At 37.1% G+C, this 23051-nt stretch overlaps 24 non-coding genes across 24 annotated transcripts; all 24 read right to left on the bottom strand.

The window, feature by feature from the left end:
• Positions 1–157: 157 nt before the first annotated feature.
• Positions 158–230, bottom strand: TRNAF-GAA (transfer RNA phenylalanine (anticodon GAA)). Its single transcript has one exon. It is a non-coding gene; the product is annotated as a tRNA-Phe (tRNA).
• A 901-nt stretch (positions 231–1131) lies between these two features.
• Positions 1132–1204, bottom strand: TRNAF-GAA (transfer RNA phenylalanine (anticodon GAA)). The gene has a single exon. It is a non-coding gene; the product is annotated as a tRNA-Phe (tRNA).
• Positions 1205–2243: 1039 nt separating this feature from the next.
• TRNAF-GAA (transfer RNA phenylalanine (anticodon GAA)) lies at positions 2244–2316 on the bottom strand. The gene has a single exon. It is a non-coding gene; the product is annotated as a tRNA-Phe (tRNA).
• A 1312-nt stretch (positions 2317–3628) lies between these two features.
• Positions 3629–3701, bottom strand: TRNAF-GAA (transfer RNA phenylalanine (anticodon GAA)). The gene has a single exon. It is a non-coding gene; the product is annotated as a tRNA-Phe (tRNA).
• Positions 3702–4456: 755 nt separating this feature from the next.
• Positions 4457–4529, bottom strand: TRNAF-GAA (transfer RNA phenylalanine (anticodon GAA)). The gene has a single exon. It is a non-coding gene; the product is annotated as a tRNA-Phe (tRNA).
• A 903-nt stretch (positions 4530–5432) lies between these two features.
• On the bottom strand, positions 5433–5505 carry TRNAF-GAA (transfer RNA phenylalanine (anticodon GAA)). Its single transcript has one exon. It is a non-coding gene; the product is annotated as a tRNA-Phe (tRNA).
• Positions 5506–6125: 620 nt separating this feature from the next.
• On the bottom strand, positions 6126–6198 carry TRNAF-GAA (transfer RNA phenylalanine (anticodon GAA)). Its single transcript has one exon. It is a non-coding gene; the product is annotated as a tRNA-Phe (tRNA).
• A 766-nt stretch (positions 6199–6964) lies between these two features.
• On the bottom strand, positions 6965–7037 carry TRNAF-GAA (transfer RNA phenylalanine (anticodon GAA)). Its single transcript has one exon. It is a non-coding gene; the product is annotated as a tRNA-Phe (tRNA).
• Positions 7038–7792: 755 nt separating this feature from the next.
• On the bottom strand, positions 7793–7865 carry TRNAF-GAA (transfer RNA phenylalanine (anticodon GAA)). Its single transcript has one exon. It is a non-coding gene; the product is annotated as a tRNA-Phe (tRNA).
• Positions 7866–8768: 903 nt separating this feature from the next.
• TRNAF-GAA (transfer RNA phenylalanine (anticodon GAA)) lies at positions 8769–8841 on the bottom strand. The gene has a single exon. It is a non-coding gene; the product is annotated as a tRNA-Phe (tRNA).
• Positions 8842–9460: 619 nt separating this feature from the next.
• On the bottom strand, positions 9461–9533 carry TRNAF-GAA (transfer RNA phenylalanine (anticodon GAA)). Its single transcript has one exon. It is a non-coding gene; the product is annotated as a tRNA-Phe (tRNA).
• A 629-nt stretch (positions 9534–10162) lies between these two features.
• On the bottom strand, positions 10163–10235 carry TRNAF-GAA (transfer RNA phenylalanine (anticodon GAA)). Its single transcript has one exon. It is a non-coding gene; the product is annotated as a tRNA-Phe (tRNA).
• Positions 10236–11966: 1731 nt separating this feature from the next.
• Positions 11967–12039, bottom strand: TRNAF-GAA (transfer RNA phenylalanine (anticodon GAA)). Its single transcript has one exon. It is a non-coding gene; the product is annotated as a tRNA-Phe (tRNA).
• A 631-nt stretch (positions 12040–12670) lies between these two features.
• Positions 12671–12743, bottom strand: TRNAF-GAA (transfer RNA phenylalanine (anticodon GAA)). Its single transcript has one exon. It is a non-coding gene; the product is annotated as a tRNA-Phe (tRNA).
• A 1041-nt stretch (positions 12744–13784) lies between these two features.
• TRNAF-GAA (transfer RNA phenylalanine (anticodon GAA)) lies at positions 13785–13857 on the bottom strand. Its single transcript has one exon. It is a non-coding gene; the product is annotated as a tRNA-Phe (tRNA).
• A 631-nt stretch (positions 13858–14488) lies between these two features.
• TRNAF-GAA (transfer RNA phenylalanine (anticodon GAA)) lies at positions 14489–14561 on the bottom strand. The gene has a single exon. It is a non-coding gene; the product is annotated as a tRNA-Phe (tRNA).
• Positions 14562–15465: 904 nt separating this feature from the next.
• On the bottom strand, positions 15466–15538 carry TRNAF-GAA (transfer RNA phenylalanine (anticodon GAA)). Its single transcript has one exon. It is a non-coding gene; the product is annotated as a tRNA-Phe (tRNA).
• A 713-nt stretch (positions 15539–16251) lies between these two features.
• Positions 16252–16324, bottom strand: TRNAF-GAA (transfer RNA phenylalanine (anticodon GAA)). The gene has a single exon. It is a non-coding gene; the product is annotated as a tRNA-Phe (tRNA).
• Positions 16325–17226: 902 nt separating this feature from the next.
• On the bottom strand, positions 17227–17299 carry TRNAF-GAA (transfer RNA phenylalanine (anticodon GAA)). Its single transcript has one exon. It is a non-coding gene; the product is annotated as a tRNA-Phe (tRNA).
• A 627-nt stretch (positions 17300–17926) lies between these two features.
• Positions 17927–17999, bottom strand: TRNAF-GAA (transfer RNA phenylalanine (anticodon GAA)). The gene has a single exon. It is a non-coding gene; the product is annotated as a tRNA-Phe (tRNA).
• Positions 18000–18766: 767 nt separating this feature from the next.
• Positions 18767–18839, bottom strand: TRNAF-GAA (transfer RNA phenylalanine (anticodon GAA)). Its single transcript has one exon. It is a non-coding gene; the product is annotated as a tRNA-Phe (tRNA).
• A 629-nt stretch (positions 18840–19468) lies between these two features.
• TRNAF-GAA (transfer RNA phenylalanine (anticodon GAA)) lies at positions 19469–19541 on the bottom strand. The gene has a single exon. It is a non-coding gene; the product is annotated as a tRNA-Phe (tRNA).
• Positions 19542–20581: 1040 nt separating this feature from the next.
• TRNAF-GAA (transfer RNA phenylalanine (anticodon GAA)) lies at positions 20582–20654 on the bottom strand. The gene has a single exon. It is a non-coding gene; the product is annotated as a tRNA-Phe (tRNA).
• Positions 20655–22524: 1870 nt separating this feature from the next.
• Positions 22525–22597, bottom strand: TRNAF-GAA (transfer RNA phenylalanine (anticodon GAA)). Its single transcript has one exon. It is a non-coding gene; the product is annotated as a tRNA-Phe (tRNA).
• Positions 22598–23051: the final 454 nt, after the last annotated feature.

Here is a 23051-nt window from a genome sequence, read left to right as displayed (position 1 = left end):
TCATGGGACACTTTTAATCTAAGTCAAGCCAGAAGTAACATATGTGATCACTTACATGCTGATGTACATATGTTTCTGCTCAACATTAGCAATAATGTGAAGAACATGCAGATAATGCAACCATGCTTAAAAGTAAATTATGGGACACTGCAACCAATGCCGAAACCCGGGATCGAACCAGGGACCTTTAGATCTTCAGTCTAACGCTCTCCCAACTGAGCTATTTCGGCTTCCCGTTCATGTAGTATTTCGCTTTTGGATCGGCGAGCATATTCAAAAAAAAAAAAACAACTCGGATCAAGTTTTGTGACTACAGAACAGATATAAGTTGTGCAAGCTTCAACATATACAGATTTACAGTGATTTATTAGAATGTTGAACCCACTGATGAGATCCCAATTTCGTTGTTGAAGAGGATAACTAATGTGTGGAGCACGTTTTCCAAAAAATAAACGTTGTCAAAACGGAGATATTGAAAAGGACAGCTGATCTTAAAAGGTGAGACTAAGTATGTTTCAGAAGGTAGAAACCATTGCCAATGCTTGGGATTTAAGTCTGGGCATTTTAAGTTTACAGTTCTCCACTCCAATATTATCAAGTTATAACCACGACTAGGGATCTTCGGATGTGCCGGATAACATTCTTCCAACAGTGAACATTTTGATAGTAGAACATAGAAAATAAAGCAACAAAAAGATGCCAACGCCAAGAAGTTTTAATCTAAGTCAAGCCAGAAGTAACATATGTGATCACTTACATGCTGATGTACATGTTTCTGCTCAACATTAGCAATAATGTGAAGAACATGCAGATAATGCAACCATGCTTAAAAGTAAATCATGGGACACTTTTAATCTAAGTCAAGCCAGAAGTAACATATGTGATCACTTACATGCTGATGTACATATGTTTCTGCTCAACATTAGCAATAATGTGAAGAACATGCAGATAATGCAACCATGCTTAAAAGTAAATCATGGGACACTTTTAATCTAAGTCAAGCCAGAAGTAACATATGTGATCACTTACATGCTGATGAACATATGTTTCTGCTCAACATTAGCAATAATGTGAAGAACATGCAGATAATGCAACCATGCTTAAAAGTAAATCATGGGACACAGCAACCAATGCCGAAACCCGGGATCGAACCAGGGACCTTTAGATCTTCAGTCTAACGCTCTCCCAACTGAGCTATTTCGGCTTCCCGTTCATGTAGTATTTCGTTTTTGGATCGGCGAGCATATTCAAAAAAAAAAAACAACTCGGATCAAGTTTTGTGACTACAGAACAGATATAAGTTGTGCAAGCTTCAACATATACTGATTTACAGTGATTTATTAGAATGTTGAACCCACTGATGAGATCCCAATTTCGTTGTTGAAGAGGATAACTAATGTGTGGAGCACGTTTTCCAAAAAATAAACGTTGTCAAAACGGAGATATTGAAAAGGACAGCTGATCTTAAAAGGTGAGACTAAGTATGTTTCAGAAGGTAGAAACCATTGCCAATGCTTGGGATTTAAGTCTGGGCATTTTAAGTTTACAGTTCTCCACTCCAATATTATCAAGTTATAACCACGACTAGGGATCTTCGGATGTGCCGGATAACATTCTTCCAACAGTGAACATTTTGATAGTAGAACATAGAAAATAAAGCAACAAAAAGATGCCAACGCCAAGAAGTTTTAATCTAAGTCAAGCCAGAAGTAACATATGTGATCACTTACATGCTGATGTACATATGTTTCTGCTCAACATTAGCAATAATGTGAAGAACATGCAGATAATGCAACCATGCTTAAAAGTAAATCATGGGACACTTTTAATCTAAGTCAAGCCAGAAGTAACATATGTGATCACTTACATGCTGATGAACATATGTTTCTGCTCAACATTAGCAATAATGTGAAGAACATGCAGATAATGCAACCATGCTTAAAAGTAAATCATGGGACACTTTTAATCTAATTCAAGCCAGAAGTAACATATGTGATCACTTACATGCTGATGTACATAGGTTTCTGCTCAACATTAGCAATAATGTGAAGAACATGCAGATAATGCAACCATGCTTAAAAGTAAATCATGGGACACTTTTAATCTAAGTCAAGCCAGAAGTAACATATGTGATCACTTACATGCTGATGTACATATGTTTCTGCTCAACATTAGCAATAATGTGAAGAACATGCAGATAATGCAACCATGCTTAAAAGTAAATTATGGGACACTGCAACCAATGCCGAAACCCGGGATCGAACCAGGGACCTTTAGATCTTCAGTCTAACGCTCTCCCAACTGAGCTATTTCGGCTTCCCGTTCATGTAGTATTTCGCTTTTGGATCGGCGAGCATATTCAAAAAAAAAAAAACAACTCGGATCAAGTTTTGTGACTACAGAACAGATATAAGTTGTGCAAGCTTCAACATATACAGATTTACAGTGATTTATTAGAATGTTGAACCCACTGATGAGATCCCAATTTCGTTGTTGAAGAGGATAACTAATGTGTGGAGCACGTTTTCCAAAAAATAAACGTTGTCAAAACGGAGATATTGAAAAGGACAGCTGATCTTAAAAGGTGAGACTAAGTATGTTTCAGAAGGTAGAAACCATTGCCAATGCTTGGGATTTAAGTCTGGGCATTTTAAGTTTACAGTTCTCCACTCCAATATTATCAAGTTATAACCACGACTAGGGATCTTCGGATGTGCCGGATAACATTCTTCCAACAGTGAACATTTTGATAGTAGAACATAGAAAATAAAGCAACAAAAAGATGCCAACGCCAAGAAGTTTTAATCTAAGTCAAGCCAGAAGTAACATATGTGATCACTTACATGCTGATGTACATGTTTCTGCTCAACATTAGCAATAATGTGAAGAACATGCAGATAATGCAACCATGCTTAAAAGTAAATCATGGGACACTTTTAATCTAAGTCAAGCCAGAAGTAACATATGTGATCACTTACATGCTGATGTACATAGGTTTCTGCTCAACATTAGCAATAATGTGAAGAACATGCAGATAATGCAACCATGCTTAAAAGTAAATCATGGGACACTTTTAATCTAAGTCAAGCCAGAAGTAACATATGTGATCACTTACATGCTGATGTACATATGTTTCTGCTCAACATTAGCAATAATGTGAAGAACATGCAGATAATGCAACCATGCTTAAAAGTAAATCATGGGACACTTTTAATCTAATTCAAGCCAGAAGTAACATATGTGATCACTTACATGCTGATGTACATAGGTTTCTGCTCAGCATTAGCAATAATGTGAAGAACATGCAGATAATGCAACCATGCTTAAAAGTAAATCATGGGACACTTTTAATCTAAGTCAAGCCAGAAGTAACATATGTGATCACTTACATGCTGATGTACATATGTTTCTGCTCAACATTAGCAATAATGTGAAGAACATGCAGATAATGCAACCATGCTTAAAAGTAAATCATGGGACACTTTTAATCTAAGTCAAGCCAGAAGTAACATATGTGATCACTTACATGCTGATGTACATATGTTTCTGCTCAACATTAGCAATAATGTGAAGAACATGCAGATAATGCAACCATGCTTAAAAGTAAATCATGGGACATTGCAACCAATGCCGAAACCCGGGATCGAACCAGGGACCTTTAGATCTTCAGTCTAACGCTCTCCCAACTGAGCTATTTCGGCTTCCCGTTCATGTAGTATTTCGCTTTTGGATCGGCGAGCATATTCAAAAAAAAAAACAACTCGGATCAAGTACAGAACAGATATAAGTTGTGCAAGCTTCAACATATACAGATTTACAGTGATTTATTAGAATGTTGAACCCACTGATGAGATCCCAATTTCGTTGTTGAAGAGGATAACTAATGTGTGGAGCACGTTTTCCAAAAAATAAACGTTGTCAAAACGGAGATATTGAAAAGGACAGCTGATCTTAAAAGGTGAGACTAAGTATGTTTCAGAAGGTAGAAACCATTGCCAATGCTTGGGATTTAAGTCTGGGCATTTTAAGTTTACAGTTCTCCACTCCAATATTATCAAGTTATAACCACGACTAGGGATCTTCGGATGTGCCGGATAACATTCTTCCAACAGTCAACATTTTGATAGTAGAACATAGAAAATAAAGCAACAAAAAGATGCCAACGCCAAGAAGTTTTAATCTAAGTCAAGCCAGAAGTAACATATGTGATCACTTACATGCTGATGTACATATGTTTCTGCTCAACATTAGCAATAATGTGAAGAACATGCAGATAATGCAACCATGCTTAAAAGTAAATCATGGGACACTTTTAATCTAATTCAAGCCAGAAGTAACATATGTGATCACTTACATGCTGATGTACATATGTTTCTGCTCAACATTAGCAATAATGTGAAGAACATGCAGATAATGCAACCATGCTTAAAAGTAAATCATGGGACACTGCAACCAATGCCGAAATCCGGGATCGAACCAAGGACCTTTAGATCTTCAGTCTAACGCTCGCCCAACTGAGCTATTTCGGCTTCCCGTTGATGCAGTATTTCGCTTTTGGATCGGTGAGCATATTCCAAAAAAAAAAAACAACTCGGATCAAGTTTTGTGACTACAGAACAGATATAAGTTGTGCAAGCTTCAACATATACTGATTTACAGTGATTTATTAGAATGTTGAACCCACTGATGAGATCCCAATTTCGTTGTTGAAGAGGATAACTAATGTGTGGAGCACGTTTTCCAAAAAATAAACGTTGTCAAAACGGAGATATTGAAAAGGACAGCTGATCTTAAAAGGTGAGACTTAGTATGTTTCAGAAGTTAGAAACCATTGCCAATGCTTGGGATTTAAGTCTGGGCATTTTAAGTTTACAGTTCTCCACTCCAATATTATCAAGTTATAACCACGACTAGGGATCTTCGGATGTGCCGGATAACATTCTTCCAACAGTGAACATTTTGATTGTAGAACATAGAAAATAAAGCAACAAAAAGATGCCAACGCCAAGAAGTTTTAATCCAAGTCAAGCCAGAAGTAACATATGTGATCACTTACATGCTGATGTACATATGTTTCTGCTCAACATTAGCAATAATGTGAAGAACATGCAGATAATGCAACCATGCTTAAAAGTAAATCATGGGACACTTTTAATCTAAGTCAAGCCAGAAGTAACATATGTGATCACTTACATGCTGATGTACATATGTTTCTGCTCAACATTAGCAATAATGTGAAGAACATGCAGATAATGCAACCATGCTTAAAAGTAAATCATGGGACACTTTTAATCTAATTCAAGCCAGAAGTAACATATGTGATCACTTACATGCTGATGTACATATGTTTCTGCTCAACATTAGCAATAATGTGAAGAACATGCAGATAATGCAACCATGCTTAAAAGTAAATCATGGGACATTGCAACCAATGCCGAAACCCGGGATCGAACCAGGGACCTTTAGATCTTCAGTCTAACGCTCTCCCAACTGAGCTATTTCGGCTTCCCGTTCATGTAGTATTTCGCTTTTGGATCGGCGAGCATATTCAAAAAAAAAAAACAACTCGGATCAAGTACAGAACAGATATAAGTTGTGCAAGCTTCAACATATACAGATTTACAGTGATTTATTAGAATGTTGAACCCACTGATGAGATCCCAATTTCGTTGTTGAAGAGGATAACTAATGTGTGGAGCACGTTTTCCAAAAAATAAACGTTGTCAAAACGGAGATATTGAAAAGGACAGCTGATCTTAAAAGGTGAGACTAAGTATGTTTCAGAAGGTAGAAACCATTGCCAATGCTTGGGATTTAAGTCTGGGCATTTTAAGTTTACAGTTCTCCACTCCAATATTATCAAGTTATAACCACGACTAGGGATCTTCGGATGTGCCGGATAACATTCTTCCAACAGTGAACATTTTGATAGTAGAACATAGAAAATAAAGCAACAAAAAGATGCCAACGCCAAGAAGTTTTAATCTAAGTCAAGCCAGAAGTAACATATGTGATCACTTACATGCTTGATGTACATATGTTTCTGCTCAACATTAGCAATAATGTGAAGAACATGCAGATAATGCAACCATGCTTAAAAGTAAATCATGTGACACTGCAACCAATGCCGAAACCCGGGATTGAACCAGGGACTTTTAGATCTTCAGTCTAACACTCTCCCAACTGAGCTATTTCGGCTTCCCGTTTATGCAGTATTTCGCTTTTGGATCGGTGAGCATATTCCAAAAAAAAAAAACAACTCGGATCAAGTTTTGTGACTACAGAACAGATATAAGTTGTGCAAGCTTCAACATATACTGATTTACAGTGATTTATTAGAATGTTGAACCCACTGATGAGATCCCAATTTCGTTGTTGAAGAGGATAACTAATGTGTGGAGCACGTTTTCCAAAAAATAAACGTTGTCAAAACGGAGATATTGAAAAGGACAGCTGATCTTAAAAGGTGAGACTAAGTATGTTTCAGAAGTTAGAAACCATTGCCAATGCTTGGGATTTAAGTCTGGGCATTTTAAGTTTACAGTTCTCCACTCCAATATTATCAAGTTATAACCACGGCTAGGGATCTTCGGATGTGCCGGATAACATTCTTCCAACAGTGAACATTTTGATAGTAGAACATAGAAAATAAAGCAACAAAAAGATGCCAACGCCAAGAAGTTTTAATCTAAGTCAAGCCAGAAGTAACATATGTGATCACTTACATGCTGATGTACATATGTTTCTGCTCAACATTAGCAATAATGTGAAGAACATGCAGATAATGCAACCATGCTTAAAAGTAAATCATGGTACACTTTTAATCTAATTCAAGCCAGAAGTAACATATGTGATCACTTACATGCTGATGTACATATGTTTCTGCTCAACATTAGCAATAATGTGAAGAACATGCAGATAATGCAACCATGCTTAAAAGTAAATCATGGGACATTGCAACCAATGCCGAAACCCGGGATCGAACCAGGGACCTTTAGATCTTCAGTCTAACGCTCTCCCAACTGAGCTATTTCGGCTTCCCGTTCATGTAGTATTTCGCTTTTGGATCGGCGAGCATATTCAAAAAAAAAAACAACTCGGATCAAGTACAGAACAGATATAAGTTGTGCAAGCTTCAACATATACAGATTTACAGTGATTTATTAGAATGTTGAACCCACTGATGAGATCCCAATTTCGTTGTTGAAGAGGATAACTAATGTGTGGAGCACGTTTTCCAAAAAATAAACGTTGTCAAAACGGAGATATTGAAAAGGACAGCTGATCTTAAAAGGTGAGACTAAGTATGTTTCAGAAGGTAGAAACCATTGCCAATGCTTGGGATTTAAGTCTGGGCATTTTAAGTTTACAGTTCTCCACTCCAATATTATCAAGTTATAACCACGACTAGGGATCTTCGGATGTGCCGGATAACATTCTTCCAACAGTCAACATTTTGATAGTAGAACATAGAAAATAAAGCAACAAAAAGATGCCAACGCCAAGAAGTTTTAATCTAAGTCAAGCCAGAAGTAACATATGTGATCACTTACATGCTGATGTACATATGTTTCTGCTCAACATTAGCAATAATGTGAAGAACATGCAGATAATGCAACCATGCTTAAAAGTAAATCATGGGACACTTTTAATCTAATTCAAGCCAGAAGTAACATATGTGATCACTTACATGCTGATGTACATATGTTTCTGCTCAACATTAGCAATAATGTGAAGAACATGCAGATAATGCAACCATGCTTAAAAGTAAATCATGGGACACTGCAACCAATGCCGAAATCCGGGATCGAACCAAGGACCTTTAGATCTTCAGTCTAACGCTCGCCCAACTGAGCTATTTCGGCTTCCCGTTGATGCAGTATTTCGCTTTTGGATCGGTGAGCATATTCCAAAAAAAAAAAACAACTCGGATCAAGTTTTGTGACTACAGAACAGATATAAGTTGTGCAAGCTTCAACATATACTGATTTACAGTGATTTATTAGAATGTTGAACCCACTGATGAGATCCCAATTTCGTTGTTGAAGAGGATAACTAATGTGTGGAGCACGTTTTCCAAAAAATAAACGTTGTCAAAACGGAGATATTGAAAAGGACAGCTGATCTTAAAAGGTGAGACTTAGTATGTTTCAGAAGTTAGAAACCATTGCCAATGCTTGGGATTTAAGTCTGGGCATTTTAAGTTTACAGTTCTCCACTCCAATATTATCAAGTTATAACCACGACTAGGGATCTTCGGATGTGCCGGATAACATTCTTCCAACAGTGAACATTTTGATTGTAGAACATAGAAAATAAAGCAACAAAAAGATGCCAACGCCAAGAAGTTTTAATCCAAGTCAAGCCAGAAGTAACATATGTGATCACTTACATGCTGATGTACATATGTTTCTGCTCAACATTAGCAATAATGTGAAGAACATGCAGATAATGCAACCATGCTTAAAAGTAAATCATGGGACACTTTTAATCTAAGTCAAGCCAGAAGTAACATATGTGATCACTTACATGCTGATGTACATATGTTTCTGCTCAACATTAGCAATAATGTGAAGAACATGCAGATAATGCAACCATGCTTAAAAGTAAATCATGGGACACTTTTAATCTAATTCAAGCCAGAAGTAACATATGTGATCACTTACATGCTGATGTACATATGTTTCTGCTCAACATTAGCAATAATGTGAAGAACATGCAGATAATGCAACCATGCTTAAAAGTAAATCATGGGACATTGCAACCAATGCCGAAACCCGGGATCGAACCAGGGACCTTTAGATCTTCAGTCTAACGCTCTCCCAACTGAGCTATTTCGGCTTCCCGTTCATGTAGTATTTCGCTTTTGGATCGGCGAGCATATTCAAAAAAAAAAACAACTCGGATCAAGTACAGAACAGATATAAGTTGTGCAAGCTTCAACATATACAGATTTACAGTGATTTATTAGAATGTTGAACCCACTGATGAGATCCCAATTTCGTTGTTGAAGAGGATAACTAATGTGTGGAGCACGTTTTCCAAAAAATAAACGTTGTCAAAACGGAGATATTGAAAAGGACAGCTGATCTTAAAAGGTGAGACTAAGTATGTTTCAGAAGGTAGAAACCATTGCCAATGCTTGGGATTTAAGTCTGGGCATTTTAAGTTTACAGTTCTCCACTCCAATATTATCAAGTTATAACCACGACTAGGGATCTTCGGATGTGCCGGATAACATTCTTCCAACAGTGAACATTTTGATAGTAGAACATAGAAAATAAAGCAACAAAAAGATGCCAACGCCAAGAAGTTTTAATCTAAGTCAAGCCAGAAGTAACATATGTGATCACTTACATGCTTGATGTACATATGTTTCTGCTCAACATTAGCAATAATGTGAAGAACATGCAGATAATGCAACCATGCTTAAAAGTAAATCATGTGACACTGCAACCAATACCGAAACCCGGGATTGAACCAGGGACTTTTAGATCTTCAGTCTAACACTCTCCCAACTGAGCTATTTCGGCTTCCCGTTTATGCAGTATTTCGCTTTTGGATCGGTGAGCATATTCCAAAAAAAAAAAACAACTCGGATCAAGTTTTGTGACTACAGAACAGATATAAGTTGTGCAAGCTTCAACATATACTGATTTACAGTGATTTATTAGAATGTTGAACCCACTGATGAGATCCCAATTTCGTTGTTGAAGAGGATAACTAATGTGTGGAGCACGTTTTCCAAAAAATAAACGTTGTCAAAACGGAGATATTGAAAAGGACAGCTGATCTTAAAAGGTGAGACTAAGTATGTTTCAGAAGTTAGAAACCATTGCCAATGCTTGGGATTTAAGTCTGGGCATTTTAAGTTTACAGTTCTCCACTCCAATATTATCAAGTTATAACCACGACTAGGGATCTTCGGATGTGCCGGATAACATTCTTCCAACAGTGAACATTTTGATAGTAGAACATAGAAAATAAAGCAACAAAAAGATGCCAACGCCAAGAAGTTTTAATCTAAGTCAAGCCAGAAGTAACATATGTGATCACTTACATGCTGATGTACATATGTTTCTGCTCAACATTAGCAATAATGTGAAGAACATGCAGATAATGCAACCATGCTTAAAAGTAAATCATGGGACACTGCAACCAATGCCGAAACCCGGGATCGAACCAGGGACCTTTAGATCTTCAGTCTAACGCTCTCCCAACTGAGCTATTTCGGCTTCCCGTTTATGCAGTATTTCGCTTTTGGATCGGTGAGCATATTCCAAAAAAAAAAACAACTCGGATCAAGTTTTGTGACTACAGAACAGATATAAGTTGTGCAAGCTTCAACATATACTGATTTACAGTGATTTATTAGAATGTTGAACCCACTGATGAGATCCCAATTTCGTTGTTGAAGAGGATAACTAATGTGTGGAGCACGTTTTCCAAAAAATAAACGTTGTCAAAACGGAGATATTGAAAAGGACAGCTGATCTTAAAAGGTGAGACTAAGTATGTTTCAGAAGTTAGAAACCATTGCCAATGCTTGGGATTTAAGTCTGGGCATTTTAAGTTTACAGTTCTCCACTCCAATATTATCAAGTTATAACCACGACTAGGGATCTTCGGATGTGCCGGATAACATTCTTCCAACAGTGAACATTTTGATAGTAGAACATAGAAAATAAAGCAACAAAAAGATGCCAACGCCAAGAAGTTTTAATCCAAGTCAAGCCAGAAGTAACATATGTGATCACTTACATGCTGATGTACATATGTTTCTGCTCAACATTAGCAATAATGTGAAGAACATGCAGATAATGCAACCATGCTTAAAAGTAAATCATGGGACACTGCAACCAATGCCGAAACCCAGGATCGAAATAGGGACCTTTAGTCTAACGCTCTCCCAACTGAGCTATTTCGGCTTCCCGTTGATGCAGTATTTCGCTTTTGGATCGGTGAGCATATTCCAAAAAAAAAACAACTCGGATCAAGTTTTGTGACTACAGAACAGATATAAGTTGTGCAAGCTTCAACATATACTGATTTACAGTGATTTATTAGAATGTTGAACCCACTGATGAGATCCCAATTTCGTTGTTGAAGAGGATAACTAATGTGTGGAGCACGTTTTCCAAAAAATAAACGTTGTCAAAACGGAGATATTGAAAAGGACAGCTGATCTTAAAAGGTGAGACTAAGTATGTTTCAGAAGGTAGAAACCATTGCCAATGCTTGGGATTTAAGTCTGGGCATTTTAAGTTTACAGTTCTCCACTCCAATATTATCAAGTTATAACCACGACTAGGGATCTTCGGATGTGCCGGATAACATTCTTCCAACAGTGAACATTTTGATAGTAGAACATAGAAAATAAAGCAACAAAAAGATGCCAACGCCAAGAAGTTTTAATCTAAGTCAAGCCAGAAGTAACATATGTGATCACTTACATGCTGATGTACATATGTTTCTGCTCAACATTAGCAATAATGTGAAGAACATGCAGATAATGCAACCATGCTTAAAAGTAAATCATGGGACACTTTTAATCTAAGTCAAGCCAGAAGTAACATATGTGATCACTTACATGCTGATGAACATATGTTTCTGCTCAACATTAGCAATAATGTGAAGAACATGCAGATAATGCAACCATGCTTAAAAGTAAATCATGGGACACTTTTAATCTAATTCAAGCCAGAAGTAACATATGTGATCACTTACATGCTGATGTACATATGTTTCTGCTCAACATTAGCAATAATGTGAAGAACATGCAGATAATGCAACCATGCACAAAAGTAAATCATGGGACACTTTTAATCTAATTCAAGCCAGAAGTAACATATGTGATCACTTACATGCTGATGTACATATGTTTCTGCTCAACATTAGCAATAATGTGAAGAACATGCAGATAATGCAACCATGCACAAAAGTAAATCATGGGACATTGCAACCAATGCCGAAACCCGGGATCGAACCAGGGACCTTTAGATCTTCAGTCTAACGCTCTCCCAACTGAGCTATTTCGGCTTCCCTTTGATGTAGTATTTCGCTTTTGGATCGGTGAGCATATTCCAAAAAAAAAAAAACAACTCGGATCAAGTTTTGTGACTACAGAACAGATATAAGTTGTGCAAGCTTCAACATATACTGATTTACAGTGATTTATTAGAATGTTGAACCCACTGATGAGATCCCAATTTCGTTGTTGAAGAGGATAACTAATGTGTGGAGCACGTTTTCCAAAAAATAAACGTTGTCAAAACGGAGATATTGAAAAGGACAGCTGATCTTAAAAGGTGAGACTAAGTATGTTTCAGAAGGTAGAAACCATTGCCAATGCTTGGGATTTAAGTCTGGGCATTTTAAGTTTACAGTTCTCCACTCCAATATTATCAAGTTATAACCACGACTAGGGATCTTCGGATGTGCCGGATAACATTCTTCCAACAGTGAACATTTTGATAGTAGAACATAGAAAATAAAGCAACAAAAAGATGCCAACGCCAAGAAGTTTTAATCTAAGTCAAGCCAGAAGTAACATATGTGATCACTTACATGCTTGATGTACATATGTTTCTGCTCAACATTAGCAATAATGTGAAGAACATGCAGATAATGCAACCATGCTTAAAAGTAAATCATGGGACACTGCAACCAATGCCGAAACCCGGGATCGAACCAGGGACCTTTAGATCTTCAGTCTAACGCTCTCCCAACTGAGCTATTTCGGCTTCCCTTTGATGTAGTATTTCGCTTTTGGATCGGTGAGCATATTCCAAAAAAAAAAAAACAACTCGGATCAAGTTTTGTGACTACAGAACAGATATAAGTTGTGCAAGCTTCAACATATACTGATTTACAGTGATTTATTAGAATGTTGAACCCACTGATGAGATCCCAATTTCGTTGTTGAAGAGGATAACTAATGTGTGGAGCACGTTTTCCAAAAAATAAACGTTGTCAAAACGGAGATATTGAAAAGGACAGCTGATCTTAAAAGGTGAGACTAAGTATGTTTCAGAAGGTAGAAACCATTGCCAATGCTTGGGATTTAAGTCTGGGCATTTTAAGTTTACAGTTCTCCACTCCAATATTATCAAGTTATAACCACGACTAGGGATCTTCGGATGTGCCGGATAACATTCTTCCAACAGTGAACATTTTGATAGTAGAACATAGAAAATAAAGCAACAAAAATATGCCAACGCCAAGAAGTTTTAATCTAAGTCAAGCCAGAAGTAACATATGTGATCACTTACATGCTGATGTACATATGTTTCTGCTCAACATTAGCAATAATGTGAAGAACATGCAGATAATGCAACCATGCTTAAAAGTAAATCATGGGACACTTTTAATCTAAGTCAAGCCAGAAGTAACATATGTGATCACTTACATGCTGATGAACATATGTTTCTGCTCAACATTAGCAATAATGTGAAGAACATGCAGATAATGCAACCATGCTTAAAAGTAAATCATGGGACACTTTTAATCTAATTCAAGCCAGAAGTAACATATGTGATCACTTACATGCTGATGTACATATGTTTCTGCTCAACATTAGCAATAATGTGAAGAACATGCAGATAATGCAACCATGCACAAAAGTAAATCATGGGACACTTTTAATCTAATTCAAGCCAGAAGTAACATATGTGATCACTTACATGCTGATGTACATATGTTTCTGCTCAACATTAGCAATAATGTGAAGAACATGCAGATAATGCAACCATGCACAAAAGTAAATCATGGGACATTGCAACCAATGCCGAAACCCGGGATCGAACCAGGGACCTTTAGATCTTCAGTCTAACGCTCTCCCAACTGAGCTATTTCGGCTTCCCTTTGATGTAGTATTTCGCTTTTGGATCGGTGAGCATATTCCAAAAAAAAAAAAACAACTCGGATCAAGTTTTGTGACTACAGAACAGATATAAGTTGTGCAAGCTTCAACATATACTGATTTACAGTGATTTATTAGAATGTTGAACCCACTGATGAGATCCCAATTTCGTTGTTGAAGAGGATAACTAATGTGTGGAGCACGTTTTCCAAAAAATAAACGTTGTCAAAACGGAGATATTGAAAAGGACAGCTGATCTTAAAAGGTGAGACTAAGTATGTTTCAGAAGGTAGAAACCATTGCCAATGCTTGGGATTTAAGTCTGGGCATTTTAAGTTTACAGTTCTCCACTCCAATATTATCAAGTTATAACCACGACTAGGGATCTTCGGATGTGCCGGATAACATTCTTCCAACAGTGAACATTTTGATAGTAGAACATAGAAAATAAAGCAACAAAAAGATGCCAACGCCAAGAAGTTTTAATCTAAGTCAAGCCAGAAGTAACATATGTGATCACTTACATGCTTGATGTACATATGTTTCTGCTCAACATTAGCAATAATGTGAAGAACATGCAGATAATGCAACCATGCTTAAAAGTAAATCATGGGACACTGCAACCAATGCCGAAACCCGGGATCGAACCAGGGACCTTTAGATCTTCAGTCTAACGCTCTCCCAACTGAGCTATTTCGGCTTCCCTTTGATGTAGTATTTCGCTTTTGGATCGGTGAGCATATTCCAAAAAAAAAAAAACAACTCGGATCAAGTTTTGTGACTACAGAACAGATATAAGTTGTGCAAGCTTCAACATATACTGATTTACAGTGATTTATTAGAATGTTGAACCCACTGATGAGATCCCAATTTCGTTGTTGAAGAGGATAACTAATGTGTGGAGCACGTTTTCCAAAAAATAAACGTTGTCAAAACGGAGATATTGAAAAGGACAGCTGATCTTAAAAGGTGAGACTAAGTATGTTTCAGAAGGTAGAAACCATTGCCAATGCTTGGGATTTAAGTCTGGGCATTTTAAGTTTACAGTTCTCCACTCCAATATTATCAAGTTATAACCACGACTAGGGATCTTCGGATGTGCCGGATAACATTCTTCCAACAGTGAACATTTTGATAGTAGAACATAGAAAATAAAGCAACAAAAATATGCCAACGCCAAGAAGTTTTAATCTAAGTCAAGCCAGAAGTAACATATGTGATCACTTACATGCTGATGTACATATGTTTCTGCTCAACATTAGCAATAATGTGAAGAACATGCAGATAATGCAACCATGCTTAAAAGTAAATCATGGGACACTTTTAATCTAAGTCAAGCCAGAAGTAACATATGTGATCACTTACATGCTGATGAACATATGTTTCTGCTCAACATTAGCAATAATGTGAAGAACATGCAGATAATGCAACCATGCTTAAAAGTAAATCATGGGACACTTTTAATCTAATTCAAGCCAGAAGTAACATATGTGATCACTTACATGCTGATGTACATATGTTTCTGCTCAACATTAGCAATAATGTGAAGAACATGCAGATAATGCAACCATGCACAAAAGTAAATCATGGGACATTGCAACCAATGCCGAAACCCGGGATCGAACCAGGGACCTTTAGATCTTCAGTCTAACGCTCTCCCAACTGAGCTATTTCGGCTTCCCGTTGATGCAGTATTTCGCTTTTGGATCGGTGAGCATATTCCAAAAAAAAAAAAACAACTCGGATCAAGTTTTGTGACTACAGAACAGATATAAGTTGTGCAAGCTTCAACATATACTGATTTACAGTGATTTATTAGAATGTTGAACCCACTGATGAGATCCCAATTTCGTTGTTGAAGAGGATAACTAATGTGTGGAGCACGTTTTCCAAAAAATAAACGTTGTCAAAACGGAGATATTGAAAAGGACAGCTGATCTTAAAAGGTGAGACTAAGTATGTTTCAGAAGGTAGAATCCAAGTCAAGCCAGAAGTAACATATGTGATCACTTACATGCTGATGTACATATGTTTCTGCTCAACATTAGCAATAATGTGAAGAACATGCAGATAATGCAACCATGCTTAAAAGTAAATCATGGGACACTTTTAATCTAAATCAAGCCAGAAGTAACATATGTGATCACTTACATGCTGATGTACATATGTTTCTGCTCAACATTAGCAATAATGTGAAGAACATGCAGATAATGCAACCATGCTTAAAAGTAAATCATGGGACACTTTTAATCTAAGTCAAGCCAGAAGTAACATATGTGATCACTTACATGCTGATGTACATATGTTTCTGCTCAACATTAGCAATCATGTGAAGAACATGCAGATAATGCAACCATGCTTAAAAGTAAATCATGGGACACTGCAACCAATGCCGAAACCCGGGATCGAACCAGGGACCTTTAGATCTTCAGTCTAACGCTCTCCCAACTGAGCTATTTCGGCTTCCCGTTCATGTAGTATTTCGCTTTTGGATCGGCGAGCATATTCCAAAAAAAAAAACAACTCGGATCAAGTTTTGTGACTACAGAACAGATATAAGTTGTGCAAGCTTCAACATATACTGATTTACAGTGATTTATTAGAATGTTGAACCCACTGATGAGATCCCAATTTCGTTGTTGAAGAGGATAACTAATGTGTGGAGCACGTTTTCCAAAAAATAAACGTTGTCAAAACGGAGATATTGAAAAGGACAGCTGATCTTAAAAGGTGAGACTAAGTATGTTTCAGAAGTTAGAAACCATTGCCAATGCTTGGGATTTAAGTCTGGGCATTTTAAGTTTACAGTTCTCCACTCCAATATTATCAAGTTATAACCACGACTAGGGATCTTCGGATGTGCCGGATAACATTCTTCCAACAGTGAACATTTTGATAGTAGAACATAGAAAATAAAGCAACAAAAAGATGCCAACGCCAAGAAGTTTTAATCCAAGTCAAGCCAGAAGTAACATATGTGATCACTTACATGCTGATGCACATATGTTTCTGCTCAACATTAGCAATAATGTGAAGAACATGCAGATAATGCAACCATGCTTAAAAGTAAATCATGGGACACTTTTAATCTAAATCAAGCCAGAAGTAACATATGTGATCACTTACATGCTGATGTACATATGTTTCTGCTCAACATTAGCAATAATGTGAAGAACATGCAGATAATGCAACCATGCTTAAAAGTAAATCATGGGACACTTTTAATCTAAGTCAAGCCAGAAGTAACATATGTGATCACTTACATGCTGATGTACATATGTTTCTGCTCAACATTAGCAATAATGTGAAGAACATGCAGATAATGCAACCATGCTTAAAAGTAAATCATGGGACACTGCAACCAATGCCGAAACCCGGGATCGAACCAGGGACCTTTAGATCTTCAGTCTAACGCTCTCCCAACTGAGCTATTTCGGCTTCCCGTTCATGTAGTATTTCGCTTTTGGATCGGCGAGCATATTCAAAAAAAAAAACAACTCGGATCAAGTTTTGTGACTACAGAACAGATATAAGTTGTGCAAGCTTCAACATATACAGATTTACAGTGATTTATTAGAATGTTGAACCCACTGATGAGATCCCAATTTCGTTGTTGAAGAGGATAACTAATGTGTGGAGCACGTTTTCCAAAAAATAAACGTTGTCAAAACGGAGATATTGAAAAGGACAGCTGATCTTAAAAGGTGAGACTAAGTATGTTTCAGAAGGTAGAAACCATTGCCAATGCTTGGGATTTAAGTCTGGGCATTTTAAGTTTACAGTTCTCCACTCCAATATTATCAAGTTATAACCACGACTAGGGATCTTCGGATGTGCCGGATAACATTCTTCCAACAGTGAACATTTTGATAGTAGAACATAGAAAATAAAGCAACAAAAAGATGCCAACGCCAAGAAGTTTTAATCTAAGTCAAGCCAGAAGTAACATATGTGATCACTTACATGCTGATGTACATATGTTTCTGCTCAACATTAGCAATAATGTGAAGAACATGCAGATAATGCAACCATGCACAAAAGTAAATCATGGGACACTGCAACCAATGCCGAAACCCGGGATCGAACCAGGGACCTTTAGATCTTCAGTCTAACGCTCTCCCAACTGAGCTATTTCGGCTTCCCTTTGATGCAGTATTTCGCTTTTGGATCGGTGAGCATATTCCAAAAAAAAAAAAACAACTCGGATCAAGTTTTGTGACTACAGAACAGATATAAGTTGTGCAAGCTTCAACATATACTGATTTACAGTGATTTATTAGAATGTTGAACCCACTGATGAGATCCCAATTTCGTTGTTGAAGAGGATAACTAATGTGTGGAGCACGTTTTCCAAAAAATAAACGTTGTCAAAACGGAGATATTGAAAAGGACAGCTGATCTTAAAAGGTGAGACTAAGTATGTTTCAGAAGTTAGAAACCATTGCCAATGCTTGGGATTTAAGTCTGGGCATTTTAAGTTTACAGTTCTCCACTCCAATATTATCAAGTTATAACCACGACTAGGGATCTTCGGATGTGCCGGATAACATTCTTCCAACAGTGAACATTTTGATAGTAGAACATAGAAAATAAAGCAACAAAAAGATGCCAACGCCAAGAAGTTTTAAACCAAGTCAAGCCAGAAGTAACATATGTGATCACTTACATGCTGATGTACATATGTTTCTGCTCAACATTAGCAATAATGTGAAGAACATGCAGATAATGCAACCATGCTTAAAAGTAAATCATGGGACACTTTTAATCTAAATCAAGCCAGAAGTAACATATGTGATCACTTACATGCTGATGTACATATGTTTCTGCTCAACATTAGCAATAATTTGAAGAACATGCAGATAATGCAACCATGCTTAAAAGTAAATCATGGGACACTGCAACCAATGCCGAAACCCGGGATCGAACCAGGGACCTTTAGATCTTCAGTCTAACGCTCTCCCAACTGAGCTATTTCGATTTCCCTTTGATGCAGTATTTCGCTTTTGGATCGGTGAGCATATTCCAAAAAAAAAAAACAACTCGGATCAAGTTTTGTGACTACAGAACAGATATAAGTTGTGCAAGCTTCAACATATACTGATTTACAGTGATTTATTAGAATGTTGAACCCACTGATGAGATCCCAATTTCGTTGTTGAAGAGGATAACTAATGTGTGGAGCACGTTTTCCAAAAAATAAACGTTGTCAAAATGGAGATATTGAAAAGGACAGCTGATCTTAAAAGGTGAGACTAAGTATGTTTCAGAAGTTAGAAACCATTGCCAATGCTTGGGATTTAAGTCTGGGCATTTTAAGTTTACAGTTCTCCACTCCAATATTATCAAGTTATAACCACGACTAGGGATCTTCGGATGTGCCGGATAACATTCTTCCAACAGTGAACATTTTGATAGTAGAACATAGAAAATAAAGCAACAAAAAGATGCCAACGCCAAGAAGTTTTAATCTAAGTCAAGCCAGAAGTAACATATGTGATCACTTACATGCTGATGTACATATGTTTCTGCTCAACATTAGCAATAATGTGAAGAACATGCAGATAATGCAACCATGCTTAAAAGTAAATCATGGGACACTGCAACCAATGCCGAAACCCGGGATCGAACCAGGGACCTTTAGATCTTCAGTCTAACGCTCTCCCAACTGAGCTATTTCGGCTTCCCTTTGATGCAGTATTTCGCTTTTGGATCGGTGAGCATATTCCAAAAAAAAAAAACAACTCGGATCAAGTTTTGTGACTACAGAACAGATATAAGTTGTGCAAGCTTCAACATATACTGATTTACAGTGATTTATTAGAATGTTGAACCCACTGATGAGATCCCAATTTCGTTGTTGAAGAGGATAACTAATGTGTGGAGCACGTTTTCCAAAAAATAAACGTTGTCAAAACGGAGATATTGAAAAGGACAGCTGATCTTAAAAGGTGAGACTAAGTATGTTTCAGAAGTTAGAAACCATTGCCAATGCTTGGGATTTAAGTCTGGGCATTTTAAGTTTACAGTTCTCCACTCCAATATTATCAAGTTATAACCACGACTAGGGATCTTCGGATGTGCCGGATAACATTCTTCCAACAGTGAACATTTTGATAGTAGAACATAGAAAATAAAGCAACAAAAAGATGCCAACGCCAAGAAGTTTTAATCTAAGTCAAGCCAGAAGTAACATATGTGATCACTTACATGCTGATGTACATATGTTTCTGCTCAACATTAGCAATAATGTGAAGAACATGCAGATAATGCAACCATGCTTAAAAGTAAATCATGGGACACTTTTAATCTAAGTCAAGCCAGAAGTAACATATGTGATCACTTACATGCTGATGAACATATGTTTCTGCTCAACATTAGCAATAATGTGAAGAACATGCAGATAATGCAACCATGCTTAAAAGTAAATCATGGGACACTTTTAATCTAATTCAAGCCAGAAGTAACATATGTGATCACTTACATGCTGATGTACATAGGTTTCTGCTCAACATTAGCAATAATGTGAAGAACATGCAGATAATGCAACCATGCTTAAAAGTAAATCATGGGACACTTTTAATCTAAGTCAAGCCAGAAGTAACATATGTGATCACTTACATGCTGATGTACATATGTTTCTGCTCAACATTAGCAATAATGTGAAGAACATGCAGATAATGCAACCATGCTTAAAAGTAAATCATGGGACACTGCAACCAATGCCGAAACCCGGGATCGAACCAGGGACCTTTAGATCTTCAGTCTAACGCTCTCCCAACTGAGCTATTTCGGCTTCCCGTTCATGTAGTATTTCGCTTTTGGATCGGCGAGCATATTCAAAAAAAAAAACAACAACTCGGATCAAGTTTTGTGACTACAGAACAGATATAAGTTGTGCAAGCTTCAACATATACTGATTTACAGTGATTTATTAGAATGTTGAACCCACTGATGAGATCCCAATTTCGTTGTTGAAGAGGATAACTAATGTGTGGAGCACGTTTTCCAAAAAATAAACGTTGTCAAAACGGAGATATTGAAAAGGACAGCTGATCTTAAAAGGTGAGACTAAGTATGTTTCAGAAGGTAGAAACCATTGCCAATGCTTGGGATTTAAGTCTGGGCATTTTAAGTTTACAGTTCTCCACTCCAATATTATCAAGTTATAACCACGACTAGGGATCTTCGGATGTGCCGGATAACATTCTTCCAACAGTGAACATTTTGATAGTAGAACATAGAAAATAAAGCAACAAAAAGATGCCAACGCCAAGAAGTTTTAATCTAAGTCAAGCCAGAAGTAACATATGTGATCACTTACATGCTGATGTACATATGTTTCTGCTCAACATTAGCAATAATGTGAAGAACATGCAGATAATGCAACCATGCTTAAAAGTAAATCATGGGACACTTTTAATCTAAGTCAAGCCAGAAGTAACATATGTGATCACTTACATGCTGATGTACATATGTTTCTGCTCAACATTAGCAATAATGTGAAGAACATGCAGATAATGCAACCATGCTTAAAAGTAAATCATGGGACACTGCAACCAATGTCGAAACCCAGGATCGAACCAGGGACCTTTAGTCTAACGCTCTCCCAACTGAGCTATTTCGGCTTCCCGTTAATGCAGTATTTCGCTTTTGGATCGGTGAGCATATTCCAAAAAAAAAACAACTCGGATCAAGTTTTGTGACTACAGAACAGATATAAGTTGTGCAAGCTTCAACATATACTGATTTACAGTGATTTATTAGAATGTTGAACCCACTGATGAGATCCCAATTTCGTTGTTGAAGAGGATAACTAATGTGTGGAGCACGTTTTCCAAAAAATAAACGTTGTCAAAACGGAGATATTGAAAAGGACAGCTTATCTTAAAAGGTGAGACTAAGTATGTTTCAGAAGGTAGAAACCATTGCCAATGCTTGGGATTTAAGTCTGGGCATTTTAAGTTTACAGTTCTCCACTCCAATATTATCAAGTTATAACCACGACTAGGGATCTTCGGATGTGCCGGATAACATTCTTCCAACAGTGAACATTTTGATAGTAGAACATAGAAAATAAAGCAACAAAAAGATGCCAACGCCAAGAAGTTTTAATCTAAGTCAAGCCAGAAGTAACATATGTGATCACTTACATGCTGATGTACATATGTTTCTGCTCAACATTAGCAATAATGTGAAAAACATGCAGATAATGCAACCATGCTTAAAAGTAAATCATGGGACACTTTTAATCTAAGTCAAGCCAGAAGTAACATATGTGATCACTTACATGCTGATGAACATATGTTTCTGCTCAACATTAGCAATAATGTGAAGAACATGCAGATAATGCAACCATGCTTAAAAGTAAATCATGGGACACTTTTAATCTAATTCAAGCCAGAAGTAACATATGTGATCACTTACATGCTGATGTACATAGGTTTCTGCTCAACATTAGCAATAATGTGAAGAACATGCAGATAATGCAACCATGCTTAAAAGTAAATCATGGGACACTTTTAATCTAAGTCAAGCCAGAAGTAACATATGTGATCACTTACATGCTGATGTACATATGTTTCTGCTCAACATTAGCAATAATGTGAAGAACATGCAGATAATGCAACCATGCTTAAAAGTAAATCATGGGACACTGCAACCAATGCCGAAACCCGGGATCGAACCAGGGACCTTTAGATCTTCAGTCTAACGCTCTCCCAACTGAGCTATTTCGGCTTCCCGTTCATGTAGTATTTCGCTTTTGGATCGGTGAGCATATTCAAAAAAAAAAAACAACTCGGATCAAGTTTTGTGACTACAGAACAGATATAAGTTGTGCAAGCTTCAACATATACAGATTTACAGTGATTTATTAGAATGTTGAACCCACTGATGAGATCCCAATTTCGTTGTTGAAGAGGATAACTAATGTGTGGAGCACGTTTTCCAAAAAATAAACGTTGTCAAAACGGAGATATTGAAAAGGACAGCTGATCTTAAAAGGTGAGACTAAGTATGTTTCAGAAGGTAGAAACCATTGCCAATGCTTGGGATTTAAGTCTGGGCATTTTAAGTTTACAGTTCTCCACTCCAATATTATCAAGTTATAACCACGACTAGGGATCTTCGGATGTGCCGGATAACATTCTTCCAACAGTGAACATTTTGATAGTAGAACATAGAAAATAAA

Source organism: Pelobates fuscus, chromosome 6 (assembly GCF_036172605.1).
Source record: "Pelobates fuscus isolate aPelFus1 chromosome 6, aPelFus1.pri, whole genome shotgun sequence".
Lineage (NCBI taxonomy): Eukaryota > Metazoa > Chordata > Amphibia > Anura > Pelobatidae > Pelobates > Pelobates fuscus.
This window is presented reverse-complemented; position numbering and strand designations above follow the sequence as displayed.